The sequence below is a fragment of the Meles meles genome, chromosome 13, assembly GCF_922984935.1.
Source record: "Meles meles chromosome 13, mMelMel3.1 paternal haplotype, whole genome shotgun sequence".
In the NCBI taxonomy this organism is placed as follows: domain Eukaryota; kingdom Metazoa; phylum Chordata; class Mammalia; order Carnivora; family Mustelidae; genus Meles; species Meles meles.
The window spans coordinates 25,250,399-25,272,137 of NC_060078.1; the positions used below are offsets into that span (position 1 = coordinate 25,250,399).

At 35.1% G+C, this 21,739-nt stretch overlaps 1 protein-coding gene across 5 annotated transcripts in view; it reads right to left on the bottom strand.

Moving 5' to 3' along the window:
* The window catches only part of JMJD1C (jumonji domain containing 1C), a 318,317-nt gene that overhangs the window by 191,438 nt on the left and 105,140 nt on the right, over positions 1–21,739 (bottom strand). The window lies entirely within an intron of this gene.

The window sequence follows — 21,739 nt, forward strand, 5'->3', positions numbered from 1 at the left end:
ATGTTAAGAAAAGCAAATTACACAATATTAGTCAGTACAGACTGATTGATACCTACTACAGACATACTAAAGACTATGTGGATGCTGATGATTCTAGAAGCAGAGGTTGGGAAATATTGAATATTTTAGGCTTTGCAAACCACATAGTCTCTGTCATACTTGTTTACCTCTGATTTTATAGTACAAAAGCAGCCACAGATAACATGTAAACATATGGGTTTGGCTTGGTTCCAGTAAAACTTTCCTTACAAAGACAGGTGGCAATTCAAGAATGGTTCAACATTTAACCGTCAATCCGTGCAATATACCAAATTAACAGAACAGAGGGGAAAAAATCCTACATGATCATCTTGCTTGACATAGGAAAAGCATCTGACATGCTCAACATGTTGCAGGATAAAAATCCTCCAACTAGGAATAAAAGGAAGCTACTTCAAAACAATGATGATAATACTGAAAAACCCGTAACAGCATACTGAGTGGTGAAAGCCTGAAAGCTTTTCCTCTAAAATAGAAACAAGGATGTTAATATTTGGAAAACCGAAACTGACTCGCTTACATCCATTCAACCCTCTTCTTCTCCCACTTTCATCCCTTTTCACTCAATACCTAAGATGATCTCTTCATAAAACTGTCTTCCCTACTACATTCTAAGTTTTGTTGGAGGCTTTCTTGTTTTCTTCTTCCACCCATCTTCTGCTCCCTGACATCTCAAGTGTTTCACTTTCCCTTCATTAAGTGTGGTTTGTTCTTCTGCCCTCACCCAAGTTCTTCCAGAATGTTTATAAACCCCCTTTCACAGAAACTTACCTTTGAACTCCTACAAGCATTTATTTTTCATACAATTTATTTAGTATATAATCAGATTCTGCCCTGTATTCCTCAAATATAATGAGAATATTTTTATATTATGGCTGAAAAAATCACTGAAGGTGAAGCTGTTACAGCTTCCAGTATGGTGCTGCATACATGCAAAGTATTTAATAAATATTAAATATCCTCCTGACTCTTGAAATCACTTACTTTTAAACATGGACACAAACTGGTATTATGTTTGGTTCTGAAGTCTTTCTACTCCTGCTCATTAGGAAGCTAGTTAGATGTACTTACCTGTCAGAATTGGGAAAAAGAATATACTGTTATTTCTGTCAAGTCAGAGCAGGAGCCCAAGTCAAGGAAGGAGCCAACAAAACTGTTGCCTTCTGAAAATGGATCCTTCTGAAAATGGTTGAGCTGAGGTCTACCTGATATTATGCAAAGATTATAACTATACCAATTTCTCTACCACTTAAAATCTTAAAATCTTCTAATAGTATGTAATCACTAAGTTGTGGTGTAAATGAGCTTTTGAAAACTACAGAAAACTGAAGTTGAGAAAATGCCCAGGAAAATCTGAGTGCTTTCTTTGTTTTCTCCTCACGGACAATAATACAGTCTTACTGATAAGATATTTCAGTCAAGAACCTAAAGAGCCAAAGTTTTAAACATTTCCCTACCATAAAGGGCATTAACTGAATGTAAAATATTCCAGATGCAAAACCCCTGATAACAGAATTGAAGTTTTCATCATGAAGTGAGTTTTCTAAACTCATGGCTTATCTTGCATGGACATGTCACTGACAGTTTTAGGAATCTACCAGGACCCTGAGTACAAAGGAAATGAAATTCTTTTCCTTTGCTGTATAGCCAACTTACCTTCATATTATCAAAACAGTGAAGTGTTTGAATGTCAATAGATAGATAGACACTAAAATAAGCTAGTCTGTTATTGTTTCGTGGATTCTGGCAAAAGACATGAGTCTCCTAGGACTTTATTACTTACAGCAAAAGCTACTTATAACTTGCAGCAAAGGGAAAGTGTGCTGCTTGTGTTGACCCCTCATGCCTCCTAAGACCCACAGAAAGGATGCCAAGAGCCCAAACATGAATACCTATGCACACAGAGAATTGTGTCACAGGAGAGGAACACTGATCTTGGCCGGGAGAGGAGAGGAGGAGGTCCCTATTTTATAATAAATAGAAGCAAGCCTACTATTTGGAGAAGTTATTACTTCCTCTTTCATTATTGTTCATTGCAACACAACTCTGAGAAATGGCCCAAGTAAAGAGTGGTCAGGGTTTCCCATGTTTGGTATATCTAGCAAGAACATGCAGGGATGCTCAGTGCCCATGCTGGATTCTCTATACCAATACAGGTAAGATTTTGCATCCTGGCTAACTGAATGAGTATTCTAGCCTTATGGTGTATTGGTATGTATGTGGGGTGAGGTTTGGAGGCATAGTTTCTTTCCATCAATCTGCAAACCTACCAAAAACACTGTCTATACTTACTTGGTTTTTTAATTTTATGTTACTTTATATTGACTCCCACTTCATTCACTTCTATTGGGTACTTCAGCCTGCTTATTTCCTTCTTACTAACTAAAGATACAAGATCCCTGAAGGTAAAGACTAGGGTTTTTTTGTTGGTTGTTTTTTTTTTTTTTTTTGTATCTCTAGTATCTGGCATGGGGCCTAACAAACTAAAGCACTCAGCAAATATTGTGACAACCCAGCACTGTGTAAAACACATAACGAGTATGAATAAAGGACTAATCTGGAAAAAGAAAAAAAGGGAAGAAAGAAAAGAAAAAAAGGTCTTAAATACAACATGAATACAGTTGCTTCACTTACTAATTAATCACTGCATTCATAATTATGTAGAAAAAAACAGAAGAAAGATTTCACTCAGCAATCACTTCTGACTGCAACTGAGAGGCTAACATTATGAACATTAGGAATTCAGAAATAAGAGACATACATCAAGAATTGGGGCACGTAGGTGGCTCAGTGGGTTAAGCCTCTGCCTTCAGCTCAGGTCATGGTCCCAGGGTCCTAGGATCGAGCCCCCGCATCGGGCTCCCCGCTTGGTGGGGAGCCTGCTTTCCCCCCCTCTCTGCCTGCCTCTCTGCCTACTTGTGATCTCGGTCTATCAAATAAATAAATAAAATCTTTTTAAAAAAATGCAAAGTTCTACATATTACTAATGCTTGTTAGCATTTGTAATATCTGCAACATTATTTAGAAAAAGGCTCAAATTTTGGTTTTGATTTTTTGAGGCATAATTAGAGATTATATTAAGTATACTGTTTTTATAGAAAAACCCCACTGGAGGACAATTAAGACACTACAAATTTCTGGAATATGATAAAAATCAGTGCTGAGGGTGATTTAAGAAGGATGAACATCTCCACCTCCTTCCTCTGCATTAGGAGGATTTCTAAATATTACATCATATTTGAAGAATATCAAGTGCTCCTTTTTCTGCCTGGGGAAAAGAACTAGGGACTTTCCTTCCACAGTATGTAACAGGGACTATACCATGTTCTTGGCTATAGCCATGTGGTCTTGCATTAACCGAGCTTCAGAAGATGATGTAATAGGCATTTAAAACACAAAGCCATCACTGATATTCTTCTTTACAGATTTGCTATTCCAGTTAAATCACTTTCTTTTTTTAAAAAAAAATTTTTTTTTAAAGATTTATTTGAGAGAGAGAGTGCATGTGCGAGGGGGGAGGAGAGACAATCCTCAAGCAGACTCTCTGCTGAGCATGCCCAATACCAGCACCCTGAGATCATGACCTGAGCCAAAAATCAAGAGTTGGTCGCTCAACCGATGGAGCCACCAGGCACCCCCAGTAACATAACTTTTCAAAGAGCTGGCCACAGGTAAAACATATTTCTTTCATATTTTACATTTAAAATTCAAGTATTTGTTTCTTATTTTCACATTACTAAAAATTACTTCTGGTTTCTAGTTTTTGTATTTTTAATTCCTTACATTTACCTTCTGCAAAAGGTTTCTTAGAAAGTTACCACAGAAATAAAGACTTTCTAAAATATTGTAAAGTAGTAGTAAATGCCCTTTGTTTATATTATTTACAAGGAACTCAGTAATGGGGAGTAGTAACAATTTAGTAAGGTTAAAATATGCTTCTAATTCTTTTTTTTTTTAAAGATTTTATTTATTTATTTGACAGACAGAGATTACAAGTAGGCAGAGAGGCAGGTAGAGAGAGAGGAGGAAGCAGGCTCTCCATGGAGCAGAGAGCCCGACGCGGGGCTCGATCCCAGGACCCTGGGATCATGACCTGAGCTGAAGGCAGAGGCTTTAACCCACTGAGCCACCCAGGCGCCCCTGCTTCTAATTCTTGATCTAACTATTCAAATATATATTAATAAAAGTTATTTGGGATAGAGAAACGTGCTACTTATATTATTAATGAAGATAACTAAATACCAGAAAAAGTGTAGTTTTAGGCAGAAACAAATGTATTTGAGAGAAAATGTACTGAGTTCTAAATATAATATCAGTATGTAGGTAATACTAATGAGTCAAGAAAGATGTTGTAAGTTCTATTCACTAAAGGCAAATGTACTTTACCCTAAGGGGAATCATCTCATCTTCACTCAGAACTCACCGACATTAGTAGACAGATAATGATAAATTATACTTTCTAGTCAAGTGCAAAGCAGATTATAAAAGCAAAACAAGGAGAGACTCTTTGGACATGCTTCTGTAGTACTCTTAAGAACCATGAGGGGTGCCTAAGCCTCTGCCTTAGGCTCAAGTCATGATCTCAGGGTCCTGGGATCAAGCCCCGCATCAGGTTCTCTGCTCGACAGGGAGCCTGCATCCCCCTCTCTCTGCCTGCCTCTCTGCCTGCTTCTGCCTACTTGTGATCTCTGTCAAATAAATAAGTAAAATCTTAAACAAGCATAAAAATTAAAGGAACCATGCAAAGTTTCATAGTTCAGAAACTCTTTTACCCTAGGACCCAAAATTAGTCCTGAAGTAGTATCATCGTATTATAATGCAATATTAAATGGGTTTTGTTTAATTAAAAATATATGCAAAAGGTTAATAAAAACCCTCTCTATATACTTTCATAGCAACATACATCTGGTCTTTGCACCATCTGACACAAATGAAATGTGTCTGTGTATATTTAATGTCTGTCTCTCCTATGAATGACACAAGAAAAGTCTAAATTTATATCCAGATTATCTAAAATGATGCAGTAATGTGTTTTAGAAAACTCTCATGTAAATGGCTAATACTTATATTCTATAATATTTATTCAGAATTGCCAAAATTTGGAAACAAGCAAAATGTCTTTCAACAGGTGAATAAGCAAGTTGTAGTGCATCTATATAGTAAACATTACTCAGCAATAGAAAAAAATGAACACTCAGGGTGCCTAGGTGGCTCAGTTGGTTAAGCATCTGCCTTCGGCTCAGGTCATGATCCCAGGGTCATGGGATTGAGCCCCAGCATTGGGCTCCTTGCTCAGCAGGGAGTCTGCTTCTCCCTCTCCCTCTGCCTGCCACTCCCCCTGCTTGTGCTCTCTGTCAAATAAATAAAATCTTTTAAAAAAAAGAAAGAAATGGACTCTCAAGACTATCAAGCCATGAGGACATGAATGCATAAAAATATATACTGCTAAGGTAAAGAAGTTACTCTGAAAAGGCTAAATACAATCCAACCATATGAAGTTCTGAAAAAGGCAAAACTAAAGGGACAACAAAAAGATCAGTAGTTGTCGATGATTTGCTGGTGGGGGAGAGCATATATTTGAAGCACAGGAGATTTTTCTGGACAATAAAACAACTATATATGATACTATAATGACTGACCAATGACACTATGCATTTGTGAAAACTCACAGAATTATGCAACACAAAAAGTAAACCATAATGTAAATTATGGACTTCAATTAATAATGACACATAAGTATTGCCTCATTAGTTGTAAGAAGTTACTAATAAGGGAAAACTGGAAGCATGATGAGGTATAAGAAACTCTGTACTTTCCACCCAATTCTGCTGTAAACTTAAAACTGTTCTAAAAAAACAAAAGCTTACTATTTAAAAAATAAAGTTTATTCTTTTTATAAAAATGAGCTGTGAGGCGCACCTCGGTGGCTCAGTGGGTTAAAGCCTCTGCTTTTGGCTCAGGTCATGATCCCAGAGTCCTGGGATAGAGCTCCGCATCAGGCTCTCTGCTCAGTGGGGAGCCTGCTTCCTCCTCTCTCTCTCTGCCTGTTTCTCTGCCTACTTGTGATCTCCCTCTGTCAAATAAATAAATAAAATCTTTAAAAAAAAAAAAAATGAGCTGCGATACTGCATGTAATGCACTCATTTAAAATAATCGGAAAACAAGTGTCAAAATGAGATTTTAGTGCCACAAAAAGGTATGTAATTAATACATATAGTAAGAGAAAAGAACTGAGGATGGAAAATAACTTCAGAGCAGGGACACTGTGCAGTCCAGTGCCCTTCATAATGCACATTTACATACATTAAGGAACTAATACAGTATCCTTAAAGAATCCAAGGGATGCAAGGTATAGATAAATCATTAAGATACAACATTATTCATAATAAAACCTAACTATAGCCACAGTACCCTTAATGGGGAAAGAGAAGTAGAATTATAAATTTATTGCTTTGTTTTTGAAGCCAAAAGTTAGTTAGCTCCAAAAGTACAACAAATTGTCTTCACATTTTAACACAGATCCAGCAATGGATTTTCTAGAGCCCTATTAAGTAGAGGGCCTAAAGCTAAGTCAAATAAGCAAAGGAATAGTCCACATTTTGATCTTTTCTCCATAGGTTATACTCTTTATGTTTACATAACAGAGAGAGAGAGAGAGAGAGAGAGCACTCTCTATTCTCAAAAATATGTGAAAGACAATGCAGCAGCCCAGGAAATTTGAATGGTTTCAGATTCAGCTGAAGATCAAAGAAACTGAGATGTCAGGAAATCCACATGATCTCTCTTAGCTAAGCACCAAGGACCTGTGGTGATAATTGTGTCTTGGTATACAGCATATATGTGTGAGACATTTAACACTGGCTTTGCAATGGCCCTTTGTAGTCACACCTATTATCCCTGAACAAGTATAAAATCAGCAAAGCATATGACAGGAAAGAAAAATAATTAGGTGATTCTCCTATGCCTAGAGTAATTCTAATTGTCTAAAATGGCTGACAAAAATGGCAGGCCCCAGTTTTCAATTAAAACAAAAAAAGGGGGAGCCGCAGGGTGGCTCAGTTGGTTTGGCCTCTGCCTGCCACTCAGGTCATGATCTCAGGGTCCTGGGATCGGGCCCTAGCATGGGGCTGTCTGCTCAGCAGGGAGCCTGCTTCCCCCCTCCCCCCACCGCCTGTTTGTGATCTCTCTCTCTGTGTCAAATAAATAAATAAATAAATAATCTTTTAAAAAATAAATAAAGCAAAAAAAGATTTGGAATCTTAAGACTTTTCTCTCTAAAGAGAATAGAATAAACTAAATATCTACCTCAAAATGGGTGCTTGACCTTAGTATACATGTCCTTATTCAGAGAGCAGATGTTCTAGTACCACAAAAAAATATTTGTTAGTTTTAATTTCATGATTGGATGACTTAAATGTTTAAGTGCTACTGAAGTTTCAAGAATCCAGTGGCTGAAATTTTGTTCCCCAATACTTTCTGTAACACTTAATGCTGGCACTGTCTTCAGACCTGAGGTTGGTAGGAAAAATCATGTATAACGGTCCAAATAAAAATTGAGGTATTGAATAGTTGGCTGAAAGTATCGAAGTATTAAAGAAGGTCTAAATACCTTTTAATAATATATACTGGTGGTATTTAATTAAATACTGGTAGAATTCTGACACTGAATAAAAGTTACTTTATTCTGATAGCCTTTTTCATTTTTTTCAACTTACTAGTATTTAAAAATAATGCCTAGAATCTACTTTAAAGAGTCATATGGCCTTTAGCATTTCAGGGGATCTTGCATGTCAAGATTATTTTGAAATAGAACAGATTACTTATGGAATCTCTCCTTAGGTATATCCTAACCCTTACAATTGATAGAATAGACCCACAGAAAGAGATGTGATCAAGTACTTCCATTTCTGGTTTTTCAAATTAACTTATTTGACTATATCAAGGATTCCTTCATTGAGAAATTCTTTTACAATTAATAAGAGTCAAAAGGGATCAAATAAAAAGAGATGAAATACTGTTTTTAAAAAGAGAAAAAATTTCCCTTTATTAAGGTATTAATAGTTTTAATACTATAACTGAGCCTCCAAGTTTTCTAAATTTCTCAACCACAGTGATTTTCACCTCTTTTATACTTAATCCTCCTAGACCTTGTCATCCTCCAGAACTACTCCATATTAGAAATCTTTTTCTTGTGCTCGCTTCGGCAGCACATATACTAAAATTAGAAATCTTTTTCTTTTCTTTTCTTTTTTTTAATAGAGGGAGGGATGGAGGGAGAGAGAATCTTAAGGGAAGGAGGGAGAATCTTAAACAGGCTCCATGCCCAGTGTGGAGCCCCATTTGGGGCTTGATCTTACAACCCTGAGATCATAACCTGAGCAAAATCAAAGAGTTGGGTGCTTAACCAACTGAGTCACCCAGGAGCCCCATCTGAAATCTTTAACAATCTACTATTTCCTTTTGTCCCTACTTTCACATTTTCTTTGAGCATTCCATTTTCAATGTCCACTCACCATTCATTCAGCAAATACTGATTAAGGATACCATTCAGTATCTGCAGTCCACCTCTTTTTCAACTCAACCTGAACCTTACATAGTATCTTATCAGGGCTCGAATTTCCTGGCTTCAAGAAACACTTCAGAAGTCTGGTTCTCAAAAACAATTTTCTATCACTTGAACTCAGTCACTGGTCTCTTATCATTTTGCAATGCACTTAAGTGTCTAACAACGCATTTAGTAGTCTATATTGAAATTACTTTTATACTCTCAACTAAATTATGTCAGTTAATGGTACTGATCCAATTTAGAAAATAAGGAATGAAGAACAGAACCGGCTTGGTCTCAAGTGGTGAGGAACTGAATTCACTATTATAACTCTTCTGGAGTCATGTTTTTTGAGTCATGATAATCTGGTTACCATTATGGTTTTATAAAATTCCTTCAACTATAAAGGCTAGTTACCTCATCGCAGATAAAAACTTGAGTTTAAAAACATGAGAAAAATACATGAATATCCCTTATCTCAAAATGAAACAAACAATCTATACCTTTGAGGCTGTATACATATTCTGATTAAAAATACCTATAACCTTAAAAGAAGTAAAAATATATAAAGTTTTCTTTCTACTAGGGTGACCCAGTAATCTAATTCGGTAAGAATGACCTCTGACTGAAGAAGCTGAGACTAAGTACGAGAACTCAGAAACCTGAGAGAGGTACTTTGATTCCTGGAGTCTTGGGATGGGAAGAGCATGTATAATGCTGCATGCTCTTGGTCCTAATCAAAACAGTTGGCAGTGTTTTAAGATAATAAAAATTAGACAACATACAGAGAAATTTATCAAAATACATTTAGCATGTGTATATGAGAATTGTTAAAACACTGATAAAAGAAACTGAAGGTCCCAATACAGGACAGATACACTTGTGTTCATTAATTGAAAGACGTAGTATTAAAAAGAAAATTCTTCCCTAAATTGATCTATAGACTCAATGCAATTCCAATCAAAATCCCTGTAGAATTTTTTCAGACTCTAAAATTTACATGCACAAAAAATTTTGAAAAGACAAAAATTTGGAGGACTCACATTGTTTGGTTTCAAGACTCACTATAAAGTTAAAGTAATATAGTAAAGAGAGTGTATTGCCAAAAACCATAGACACACAAATCAATACAAGAAAATGAAGTCCAGAAAGAGCCATAAAAAACTGGTAAATGATTTTTGACAAATGAACAAATCCAATTCAAAGGAGATAATCTTTTCAACAAATGCTGCTGGGATAATTGTACATTCAATCCATATTTCATACTACATACAAAAATAAGACCCAATCCTGGGATCGAGTCCCACATCGGGCTCTCTGCTCAGCGGAGAGCCTGCTTCCCTTCCTCTCTCTCTGCCTGCCTCTCTTGTGATTTCTCTCTGTCAAATAAATAAATCTTTAAAAAAAAAAAAAAAGACCCAAATAGTTTCAGACTTAAACATAAAAAATAAAACTTTTTGAAGAACAAGGTCTTCCTGACTTTGGATTAGGAAAAAATTCTTAGAAAGGACTTCAAAAGCACAGACCATGAAAGAAAAAAAATGTGATGAAATTAACTAGATGTCATCAAAATTTAAAAAAAAAAAATTGTGGAAGACTTTAAGAAAATGAAAGAATAGACCACAAACTATAATAAAACATTTGAAAAAAGAAGTATCCAGAATATATACTTTCAAAATTCAACAAAAAGAAAACTAATCAAAAACCATGTGGATAAGAGTTGAACAGGTATTTCACCAAAGAAGATATACAGATGTCAGATAAGCACATGAAAAGATACTCAAAATTATTATTTGTTAGAGAAATGCCAATAAAAACCATAATGAGATATCATTACATACCTAATAGAGTGGCTAAAATTTCAGTCACATGAAATGAAAACTTACATTTACACAAAAATCTGAATATGAATGTATATAGCAGTTTTATTTTTAAAAAACAAAAGCTAGAAACAACACGAATAGGGAATGTATAAACAAACTATGGTATACCCGTATAATGAAATACTTCTCGGCAATAAAAAGGAACCAATGACTGATACCTGCAACAATATGGATAAATCTCAAACACTTTTAGATAATAGAAAGAAACCTGACTCAAAAGGCTACATATAAATATTATATAATTCTATTCATATGACATTCAGTTGAAAGTCAAAACAATAATGATTGGGAACTGATTATTAGTTAGTCGTCCAGAGTTAAGAAGAATGGAAGGGATTTAAAGGTTTGACCACGAAGGATTGACAGCAAAAAGAAATTCTGTGGCAAAGTGACTAAATTGCTCTACTTGTTCATTGTGGTAATAGTTATATTACTATGCATTTGTCCTCAGAACTGCTGACCAAATAAAAGGTAAATTTTACTCTAATTAAAAAACAAGCAGCTGTACGTAGAGAATTGAACTGAAAAAGAAGGACAAATGATCATCATAAAAAACCAAGCCACTCCCTTCTCCTAAAGGCAGTGATATAATAGCATTATACCTACTGGGATTATACTACAAAGTCTTATACGCCTTTAGGAGTAAAGGATAGAAGAATGAGATGGCAACTTCAAACATAGGCTATCTCCTAATAGACAAAAATGTCTACAATTGTACATCATTATGGCACACGGTGATCCCAGGATTCTTTTTCCTTAAGAGAGAAGAAAAACCTCACTTAGGAAGTCCTCTGACATATCCATTTCCATACTTCCCTTTTTTTTGCTTTTAAAAAGGAGTTAAGGGAGAGGAGAGATACATAAAAACACTGAAAACTGAGATTAAATATACCTGTACTACATACTTCCCAAATGCCATGTAACTGTTAATGAAGCAGCGTCTGTGGAAAGAGAAAGCATTAATAGAAGAAGCATACCCTGAAATCAAAAGGACATAAATCTGGGGCCCAGAAGGTTTACAATATGGAACCCTATTTATAAGCTTGCAATGTTTTGTTTCCAGAGAGCTCTTAGAACGTATATCCCAATTTTTCTAGGAGGAACTAATAATGATGTCTTTTCGTAATAGGCACAAGGGGGCACTGGAACACAGAGTATTATGTCTTCTAGTACACCACAGGACCTACCCTAGAATTGGGAGGGTTGTAGGAGAGGAACAGCTAGTATGCATATTTTATCTCCATTTCATAAAATTTCTTGTAGTAGAAGAAAGATTTTACAAGACTGGATTTAAATGTATGCACTTTTCCCAGCAAATTCATGGAACTAATTTTTCCTTCTATCAGACCTATTAGTAAGAATTGCTTTGATCTCTTAATTCTTATTAGGTCAGCTATAATTCCTGAATTTAATAAATTACCACAACAAAGTCCTTCAAATGAAAATCACTATTATTTACTGATCTCATCTTTTAATCTATGGCTCTACCAAAATAAAGTGAAAGCTACGATGTAAGTTCACAAATAATTCTTCAACTATTTAGTATGCTATATTAATGCCTCTAATTTTATATACATGCATACTTTATTTTATTCACTTCACAGATATTGCCTCTTTTTTTTTTTTTAAACTAAGTGAAGGTTTGTGGAATCCTGAGTGGAACAAGTCCAGTGATGTCATTTTTCCAATAGCACTTGCTCACTTCAGGTCTCTGTCACATTTTGGTAATTCTTGAAATATTTCTAATTTTTTCATTTTATTTCATTTGTTATGGTGATCTGCAATGTAACCTTTGATGTTACTAGCATTAATAGTTTTGGGGTACCACAAACCACACCATATAAAACTAAGAACATAATTTATAAATGCTGTGTAGGTTCTGACTGCTCTACCATCCCAGCCATTTTCCTATTTCTCTCCCTCTCCTCAGGTCTCCCTAATTCCCTGAGATACAATAATATTGAAATTAGGCCAATCAATAACACTACAATGGCCTCTAAGTGTTCAAGTGAAAAGATGTCCCTCATCTCTCACTTTAAATCAAAAGCCTGAAGTGATAAAGCTTAGCTAGAAAGGCATGCCAAAAGCCAACGCAGGCCAAAAGCTAGACCTCTTATACCAGATGTACCAAATGCAAAGAAAAATCCCTGAAGGAAATTAAAAGTGCTATTCCCATGAACACATGAATAATAACAAAGCAAAACCTCTTTAATTGCTGATATGAAGAAAGTTGTATTGGTCTGAATAGAAGATCAAACCATCTACAACATTCCCTGAAGTCAAAGCCAGATTAATCCAGAGCAAAGCCCTAACTCTCTTCAATTCTATTTAAGGCTGAGAGAGGTGAGGAAGGGGCAGAAGGTAAGTCTGAAGCTAGCAGAGATTGGTGCGTGAGGTTTAAGGGAAAAAAGCCATCTCTAGTAACATAAAAGTACAAGGTGAAAGCAGCAGCAAGAACTTATCTAGAAGAATATGACAAAAAAAACTTGAAAACCCAGAAGATCTAGCTAAGCTAACTGATGAAGATGATTACACTAAACAACAGATTTTCATGTAGGCAAAACAGTGAAGATGCCATCTAAGACTTATACAGCTAGAAAGAAGTCAATGTCTGGCTTTAAACCTTTCAAGACAGGCTGATTCTCTTATTAGGGGCTAATGCAGTTAGTGACTAAATGCAAGCCAGTGCTCACTTACCATTCTGAAAATCCTAGGGTCATTAATAATTATGTTAAATCTCCTTTGCCTTTGCTCTATAAATGGAACAACAACGCCTGGATAATAGCACATCTGTTTACAACATGGTTTACTGTTATTTTAAGCCCCCAGGTGAGACCTACTGCTCAGAAAAAAATTTCCTTTTAAAATATTAGTGCTCATGGACAATGGACCTGGTCATTCAGAAGCTCTACTGGAGATGGACAAGATTAAAGTTGTTTTCGTATCTGTTAAGATAACATCCATCCTGTAGCCCATGGATCAAGGAGTCATTTTGACTTTCAAGTCTTATTGTTTAAGAAATACATTTCATCAGGCTATAGCTGCCACAGATAGTGCTTCCTCTGATAAATCTGGACAAAGTAAACAGAAAACCTTCCAAAAAGAAGTCGCCATTCTAGATGCCATTATGAACATTTGTAATTTATGGGAAGAGGTCAAAACATCAACATTAACAGGAGTTCAAAAGAAGTTGATTCCAACCTTTGACTTTGAGGGGTTCGAGACTTCAGCAGAAGTAAATTGCAGATGTGGTAGAAACAAGAAAAGAACTACGAGAGGAGCCTGAAGATAGGACTGAATTGTTGCTATCTCATGATAAAACTGAATGAATGAGGAGTTGCTTCTTATAGATAAGCAAAAAAAGGGAGGGGGGTTCTTGACATGGAATCTACTCCTGATGAAGATGCTGTGAAAACTTTAAATGACAACAGAAGATTTAGAATATTAATAAACTCAGTTGATAAAGTAGCAGCTGGGTTTGAGAGAACTGACTCCAATTCCAAAAGAAATTCTACTGAGTAAAATGTTATCAAACAACATTACACGCTAGAGAAATTCTTCCTGAAAGAGTCAAGTGATGTAGCAAACTTCACTATCTTACTTTAAGAAACTGCCACAGTCACCCAACCTTCAGAAACCACCATTCTATTGATCAGTCAGCAGTTATCAACAATGAGGCAAGACCCTCTACTAGCGAAAAGATTATAGCTACCTGAAAGCTCAGATGATGGTTAGCATTTTTTAGTGATAAGGCAAGTACATTGTTTATTTTAGACATAGTGCTATTACAGATGTAATAAACTGTAGTGTAAATTAATATGCACTGGAAAGCCAAAAAATTCATTTGGCTCACTTTATTGCAATATTTACTCTATTGTAATGATCCAGAATTGATTCCACAGTATCTCTTAAGTATGCCTGTACATGAAAAGCTATTTTGAAAAATCTATTTTTTTTGTAGAGACAATAACATAATGGGATTCTCATGCCCATTACCCAGCTTTAACAATTTTTATCTCATGGTCAATCTTGTTTCAACTAAAAAAAACAAATTATTTCTGCAAAATTATCCATTATCAGTCAGTATTCAAGCTTCCCAGCATAGACTTTTTTTCCTTTTCAGTTTGTTCAAATTAAGATTATAAATACGTTCCATTTATTGCAACTCATTGACATGAAACTTACAACTCTTTTTATCTTCAAGATTTTACCTCTTTTCCTCCTGCAATGTCTTTGTTAAAGAAATGAAGTCACTTGTTCCATGCAGACTTCAATTACCTATATTTTGCTGACTATACCCCTGAGGCATTTTTTAATTCCTCTTGTCCTTGTAATTTTCTGTAACTGTTGAATTTAGAGTTTTAATCAAATTCTGAATTCACAGAGAAGTCAACCTCATATGTAGTACTGGGTTTCAGCAAGGGGCATATGCATATCGCCTTCTATCTGTGGTAACAGCAGCCAACAAGGAGTGACACCTAAATGCAGTATTTCACTGAGAGCTGCAAAGAATGCAGAGAAGACATGCAAAGAATGACATTCTAATTTTATTATGCCTTCATTATTTACTATCTATAATATGTCTAGTAAGTGAAAATTCTCATTAAATCTTTGGTTTCCAAGAAGTACCTTGTTCAGAAAAGGAAGAATAAATACTTGGTTTTTATTAGTGTTTTTTTTTCTTTTTCAGTGTAACAGAATTCATTGTTTATGCACAACACCCAGTGCTCCATGCAATAAGTGCCCTCCATAATATCCACCACCTGGCTCCCCCAACCTCCCACCTCCCGCCCCTTCAAAACCCTCAGGTTATTTTTCATAGTCCATAGTCTCTCATGGTTCATCTCCCCTTCCAATTTCCCTCAACTCCCTTCTCCTCTCCATCTACCTACGTCCTCCATGTTATTTCTTATGCTCCACTAATAAATGAAACCATATGATAATTGATTCTCTCTGCTTGACTTATTTCACTCAGCATAATCTCTTCCAGTCCTGTCCATGTTGATACAAAAGTTGGGTATTCATCCTTTCTGATGGAGGCATGATACTCCATAGTGTATATGGACTACATCTTCCTTATCCATTCGTCCGTTGAAGGGCATCTTGGTTCTTTCCACAGTTTGGCGACCATGGCCATTGCTGCTATAAACATTGGGGTACAGATGGCCCTTCTTTTCACTACATCTGTATCTTTGGGGTAAATACCCAGTAGTGCAATTGCAGGGTCATAGGGAAGCTCTATTTTTAATTTCTTAAGGAATCCCCACACTGTTCTCCAAAGTGGCTGTACCAACTTGCATTCCCACCAACAGTATTAGTTTTTTAAATAATGGGTTACTATTTTAACCTCCCAGAATGGTAAAAAATGGTACTGTGTTTTTTAGGGGAGGGATCATTATAAACTCTCAGATTTAAGTAAATGTAGCATGCTTCAAATTACTGTAGTTGTTCATTTCTATTCTTTTTCTTAAGGATTTATTTATCCATCAGAGAGAGAGAGAGCACAAGCAGGCAGAATGGCAGGCAGAGGCAGAGAGAGAAGCAGGCTCCCGGCTGAGCAAGGAGACCGATTCGGGACTTGATCCTAGGACCCTGGGATCATGACCTGAGCCGAAGGCAGCTGCTTAACTGACTGAGCCACCCAGGCATTGCTGTTTATTTCTATTATTGTCAAATTTTCCCATCTTTGGCCAGTGAGAGCCTCTTCAATTAGTTTCTGAGTCTTTTAGACAGAGCTTAGTAGTCTTTAATAGCTTTCCCACTTCTGGTATAACAAAATATCCCAGGATCATCTTGTCCATCTCCTGTTCCAGACCTGAAATTAACCATATATACAAGGAACTTTAGTACTTTTCATTCAATGGGAAACAGCTTCCACAGACAACAGTCTGGGTTCTAAGGAGTGCTCATTTCGCCTTTTATTGTGGTAAGAGTTAGTGTAATTTTATACTGATACATCCAAATAAAATTCTATAGATTTAAAATTTTGATCTTATATTTATATTTCTTTCTTTTCCCAACCTGTATGTGATTCCTGTTACACAATGTCACCAAATAATTAAAATCATTTGCCTTATGGCACAATATATATACAACAATTTGGGAATAATAACAACACTATGATTAATGAAAACCATTTAAGGTTTTTATATTGTTCTTCTGTCCTCGGGGTATAATCTACCCAGCATGTATAATCAAATTACTGTGTTTTAAAGTCACTTAAAATAGTTTCTTCCCATAATTATACCACTTAGGCTTGCTTCTTTGCTTTATTTTGCTTTCACTTTTAGGTTTGTTTTTTAAGTAATTAAAACTTATTTTAAAGTTATGTAAAACATTTACATGGTTTCAACATCACACCTAGAAAACAAGGTATATTTGCAGAACTCTAGCTATTGCTTCTATTTCCTGTTCCCTATAGTGGAATAGTTTTTTTTTATTAATTCCTAAATTAAAAAAAATAAAATTAGAAATGTATATACATATATATTTAAACAGTAACATACTTATTAGTTTTACTGCACAATAATATAAATTGGCTTTCAAATTTGCTTTTACAGCCATATAATACTCCACTGCATAATAATAAATATTTTATGCAGTCAAAACCCTACTAATGAATACTTGTGTCCTTTCAGTCTTTTGCTAGTACAAACAGAGCTACAATGAATGTAGATGTGTACATATATCATTTTGTATTTATGCCACCCTATATTTGGGATAAATTTCTAGGAGTTAGATCTACTGGATCAAAGAGTAGATGAATATTTAATTTAACTAGATAATGCCAAATTTCCCAATACACGAGGTTGTACTACATTGTATTCCAATAGACAAGGTCTGAGAAAGTGCCTAACTTCCAGTCTATCTTCCACAGTCTCACCAAATGGATATGTTGCAATTTGAAAGGAGAGGGGAAGTGAGGAAGAACTGGACAGGTGAAAATTATTACTTCAGTACAGTTTTGTTCGCCTTTTCCCTTTTATAGGCTATTACATTGATTTATAATTTGTTGTGGGGGGAGGGGCAAAGGGCAAGGGAGAGAGAGAATCTTAAGCAGATTCCATCCCCAGTGTGGAGCCCAACACAGGGCTTGATCTCATGACCCAGAGATCATGTCCCAAGGCACAATCAAGAGCTGGATGCTTAACCAATTGAAGCACCCAGGAGACCCACACTGATCTACTCTTCTCTTTTTTCCTGCCATATTCATAGCTGGGTTTTATTTGCTCTTATTTTTCTCTCTTAAGGTAAATCCCTGGGTCATTGGTTATATTTTCCATCATTTCTAATATAAGCAATTAAAGATATAAATTTCTCTCTAAACCCTGAAGATGCATCTATATATTATTATGTGCATCATATCATTCAGTTTGAAATGACATCTAATCTCCCTTGTGATTTCTTCTTTGACCCACAAATTGTAAGTATCCTCTAATATCCAAACATTTGAATGACATCATACTGTTATTATTCTAATTTAATTCCACTATGGTCCAAGAACATACTCTTGTGTTACTTCCATCCTTTTAAATTTATTGAGAATTATTTCATGACCCAGCATATGGTCTCTTTTGATAAATATACCATGTGCACTTGAAAAGAAACTATTATTGCAGCATGAAGTGTAGTGTTCCAAAAATATCAATTAAATCAAGATGAATGAGAATGTCAAATCTTCAATGTCTTTGCTATTTATGTAGTTATTCTATCAACTGCTATAGGAAAGGTATTAAAATTTTCCAACTATGACTGCAAAATTGCTTATATGTAAGTTCTACAATTTTATAAAATTTTACTTGAGGTATTTTGAAACTATGCTATCAGATGCACACCTATTTGTCACTGTTATGTCAGAATTGTGACCAAGAGGTAGTACATAGACATGAAAAGAAATAGGAACTATATTAATCCTTGTTCTAAGTCCATTTCTTAAGGAGATTCAATCCAAAAGTATGAGTCATTGCAATTTACTAGTTGCAATGGAAATTATCAGTATGACACAGTTATTTCCAAAGAGGCCTACAATCATATCTCAAAAGTACTGCAATAAATATCTAAGTAGCAAGCCTTATAAGAATACCACAGTATAGCTCCTTAAATTTAAGAAGCTTATATAGTACATGTATGTACACTCCTTTCGATTCATTTTTAACAACTAAATCCTCTCAACTCACCCTATGAAGTAGACACTAAGTATATCTCATAGCTGAGAAATGTAAAACCCAGAAAGATTGATTTATTCAACATTACACAGTTAACATTTGGCAGAGCCAGAACTCAAACCTGAGTCTACTTTTGTAATATCACACATAGCTCCAAGAAAGAAAAGAATATTCAACAATGTGAATTGGAGACCAAAAAGTAAAAATTATAATTCTAATTATATAAATATGGATAATTCCAATAAGAAATGGGAGGAGATACTACCTATGAAAGTATGAACTCTACTAGTAAAAGTAATATCAATTTCTTATTTCTCAGAGCCTGATATACTTTGGGAACTTAATAAATGTCAGTGGACTGAATAAATGAAGTTGATGAGTGAGTGAAACAATATGGCTACTATAGAGTTTTCTGATGTCATATTTTAAAAGGACATATATAAATAATGGAAGGAGGGAAATGTAACTAAGAATACTTATGAATTAATATCATAAACCTTAATTATTTATAATATTGTCAGAATAGAATAAATGTTATCAGTGGTACAAAGAAAAACCAAACAGGCCTACTGGTTGTATAAATGTAAGAGGACGAACTAAGAAGAAACAAGAATATTGCATGGGAAAGATGATGTAATGTTAACAGATGCAGAGAGAATAAAGAACTACTCACACCTCCTCTTTTGCATCCATCTTCTCCACCAAGGAGAATTGAGTAGAAAACTGGAAAAGGTAGAAGAAACATAGTTAAAAAGTAAATGAAGTTGAAATGAGAAAAGAAGACAGTAAGAGAATACCTAGCTAACTTTTTAAATTAGTCTTTGTCTACAGAACCTAAATAATCGTAGGTCTGAATTAGACATGCAGTTCTAATGTGTATAATCTGCAAAACATCATAAGAAAATAATTCCTAAAATACACTGATTTGGGAAATGGAGAAACTTTTTTTTCTTAGAAAATCGTGTATCAAACAAAGACCCTTTGAGTTGAAAAGGCTCTTGACAATCCATTAATGTTGATCTATATCCAAAGTAAAAAACTTATTACTTGTAAGTTGGCTTGTAAGCACTAAAAAAAGAAAAAGGTTATACCAAGAGCAAATTTTATTTCACTACAATGATCTTAAGTTTTTTCTTTACTGATAAATTTCTTCTTTTTAGGGAGGCCAGTGTAACTAATATACTAGATTTTTAAAATTCTAATATTGTAGGGAAAGATACTGAATATACTTTGAGGAATAAAATAAAAACTACTTGAGGTCATTACTAATATAGAATAACTTGGTACTCATAGCTGGACTGAAAAAAAAAAAAAACCACACAAAATTTACAGTATTAACCAAGAACTAGAGAAAAGTGATTGAATGTCTAAAAAGTAATCCATGGGGCTTGAACTTCATACTTCAGTCAAGATACTCAGCTATCTCAACAGAATGATAAGCAGAATCAACTAATGTTAAAATAACATCAAGAGCAGTGCTGACTTCATGAAATAAAAGAAGGTTAAGCTAAAGCTAGAATTTAGGAAAGGTGATAAACACTCCAATTTACAACACAGAAGCCCACAATGGTTCTTTATTTTATTTTTTTTTTATGTTTTTGGTTTTTTTTTCTTGAGAGAGAATCTGAAGGAGGCCCCATGCCCACCCTGAGATCATGACCTGAGTCAAAATCAAGAGTCAGATGACTAACGCAACTCAGCCACCTAGGCGCCCCAGAAGCCCACATTGGTTTAATATTGGTTGAGAACTAATAAGAAGAATGATACTAGTCTGGTTAAGCAGCAGCTAGACACCCAAATCTTTCCTTGATCTAGCCTAGCAACTGCCTCCTCTTTCACTTTGTAGAAGCGGAGGTTTTTTCCCCCTAGAAAAGGTTATGGAATGGTCTATGAATAAGGGAGTGTATTAAAGCAGACTGAAGACAGAGACTGCTACTAAAACAGGAAAATTAAGCGAAAGAATAACATATGCTGAGACCCAAACCTCTCCCAAAATGTCTAGTTTTGTTTATTTACTTCGATGGGTATAAACTTTGAGAGGGAAAAGATTGGCAGATACCTCTGGGAAACCTGATCAGTTTAAACACACCTAAATACAGACATTAGGTATTCCCTAAAAAAGCAGCCTGATCCATTGGGGAGGTATATGCTATGTTAAGAAATAAATAAATAAATAAATAAAGTTAAAAAAAACAAAGAAGCCTTATCTCCAGACAGTTAAAAGTATAGTCAACAAACCCTGACCATGTTGCTCAGAGCTCCCAGTATGTTTTAAAGTGTTAAAGCTATTAAACCTGAGTAGTCAGAATCATCATATATTTCATCTAAGGAAAATATCAAATTTAAAACACAGAGACTAAATTACACATGGAGAAATGAAGTGACTGAAAGACAAGAAGACTCTGAAAGGAGAAGAAAGCCAAAAACAAAACAAAAAACCCCAAAAAGAAAAACAAACCCCCCCACAAACCCCTAATATTAATACTCTCAATAAGATAAATTTAACAATCGAAATACAGAAATATGTAGCTATCAAAAAATAACTTTGCTGGAAAACAAAAACACTTTAGGAAATCAAACTATGATAGAAATGAAAAAACTCGACAGAAGATTTAGAATATAAAGTTGTAAAAATTTTCCCACTAACTACAACAAAAAAAAATGGGAGAAAAAAATATTATAGAAAGAGGACCCGTGTGGTCCTATACTACAAAACAAAGTTCTGGTAAAGAGAAAAAACACCCAAGAGGAAACTGAAGAAATAATTCAAGCAAATTTCCCAGGACTGAAACTCAAAGTTCCCAGACTGAAAAGCAACTCCTAAAAAGCAATAAGCATTCAGATGAAGAGATTCCTATCTAGGAATGTCATGAACTTCCAAAGCACAAACAAAAGAGATCTCACATGCTTCTTTCATATGGAAGATTAAAAAGCAGAACTGCACAACTTCTTAAAAGCAACACCAGAATCTGGAAGACATTAGATCAATGCTTTCAAAATTCTGAGGAAAAATCATTTCCAATCTCTTAATCCAGAATTCTATATCCAATCAGATATGAGTCAAGTTTCAGCTTAAATACAGATCCTTTCAAGGCATCTGGTGCAGA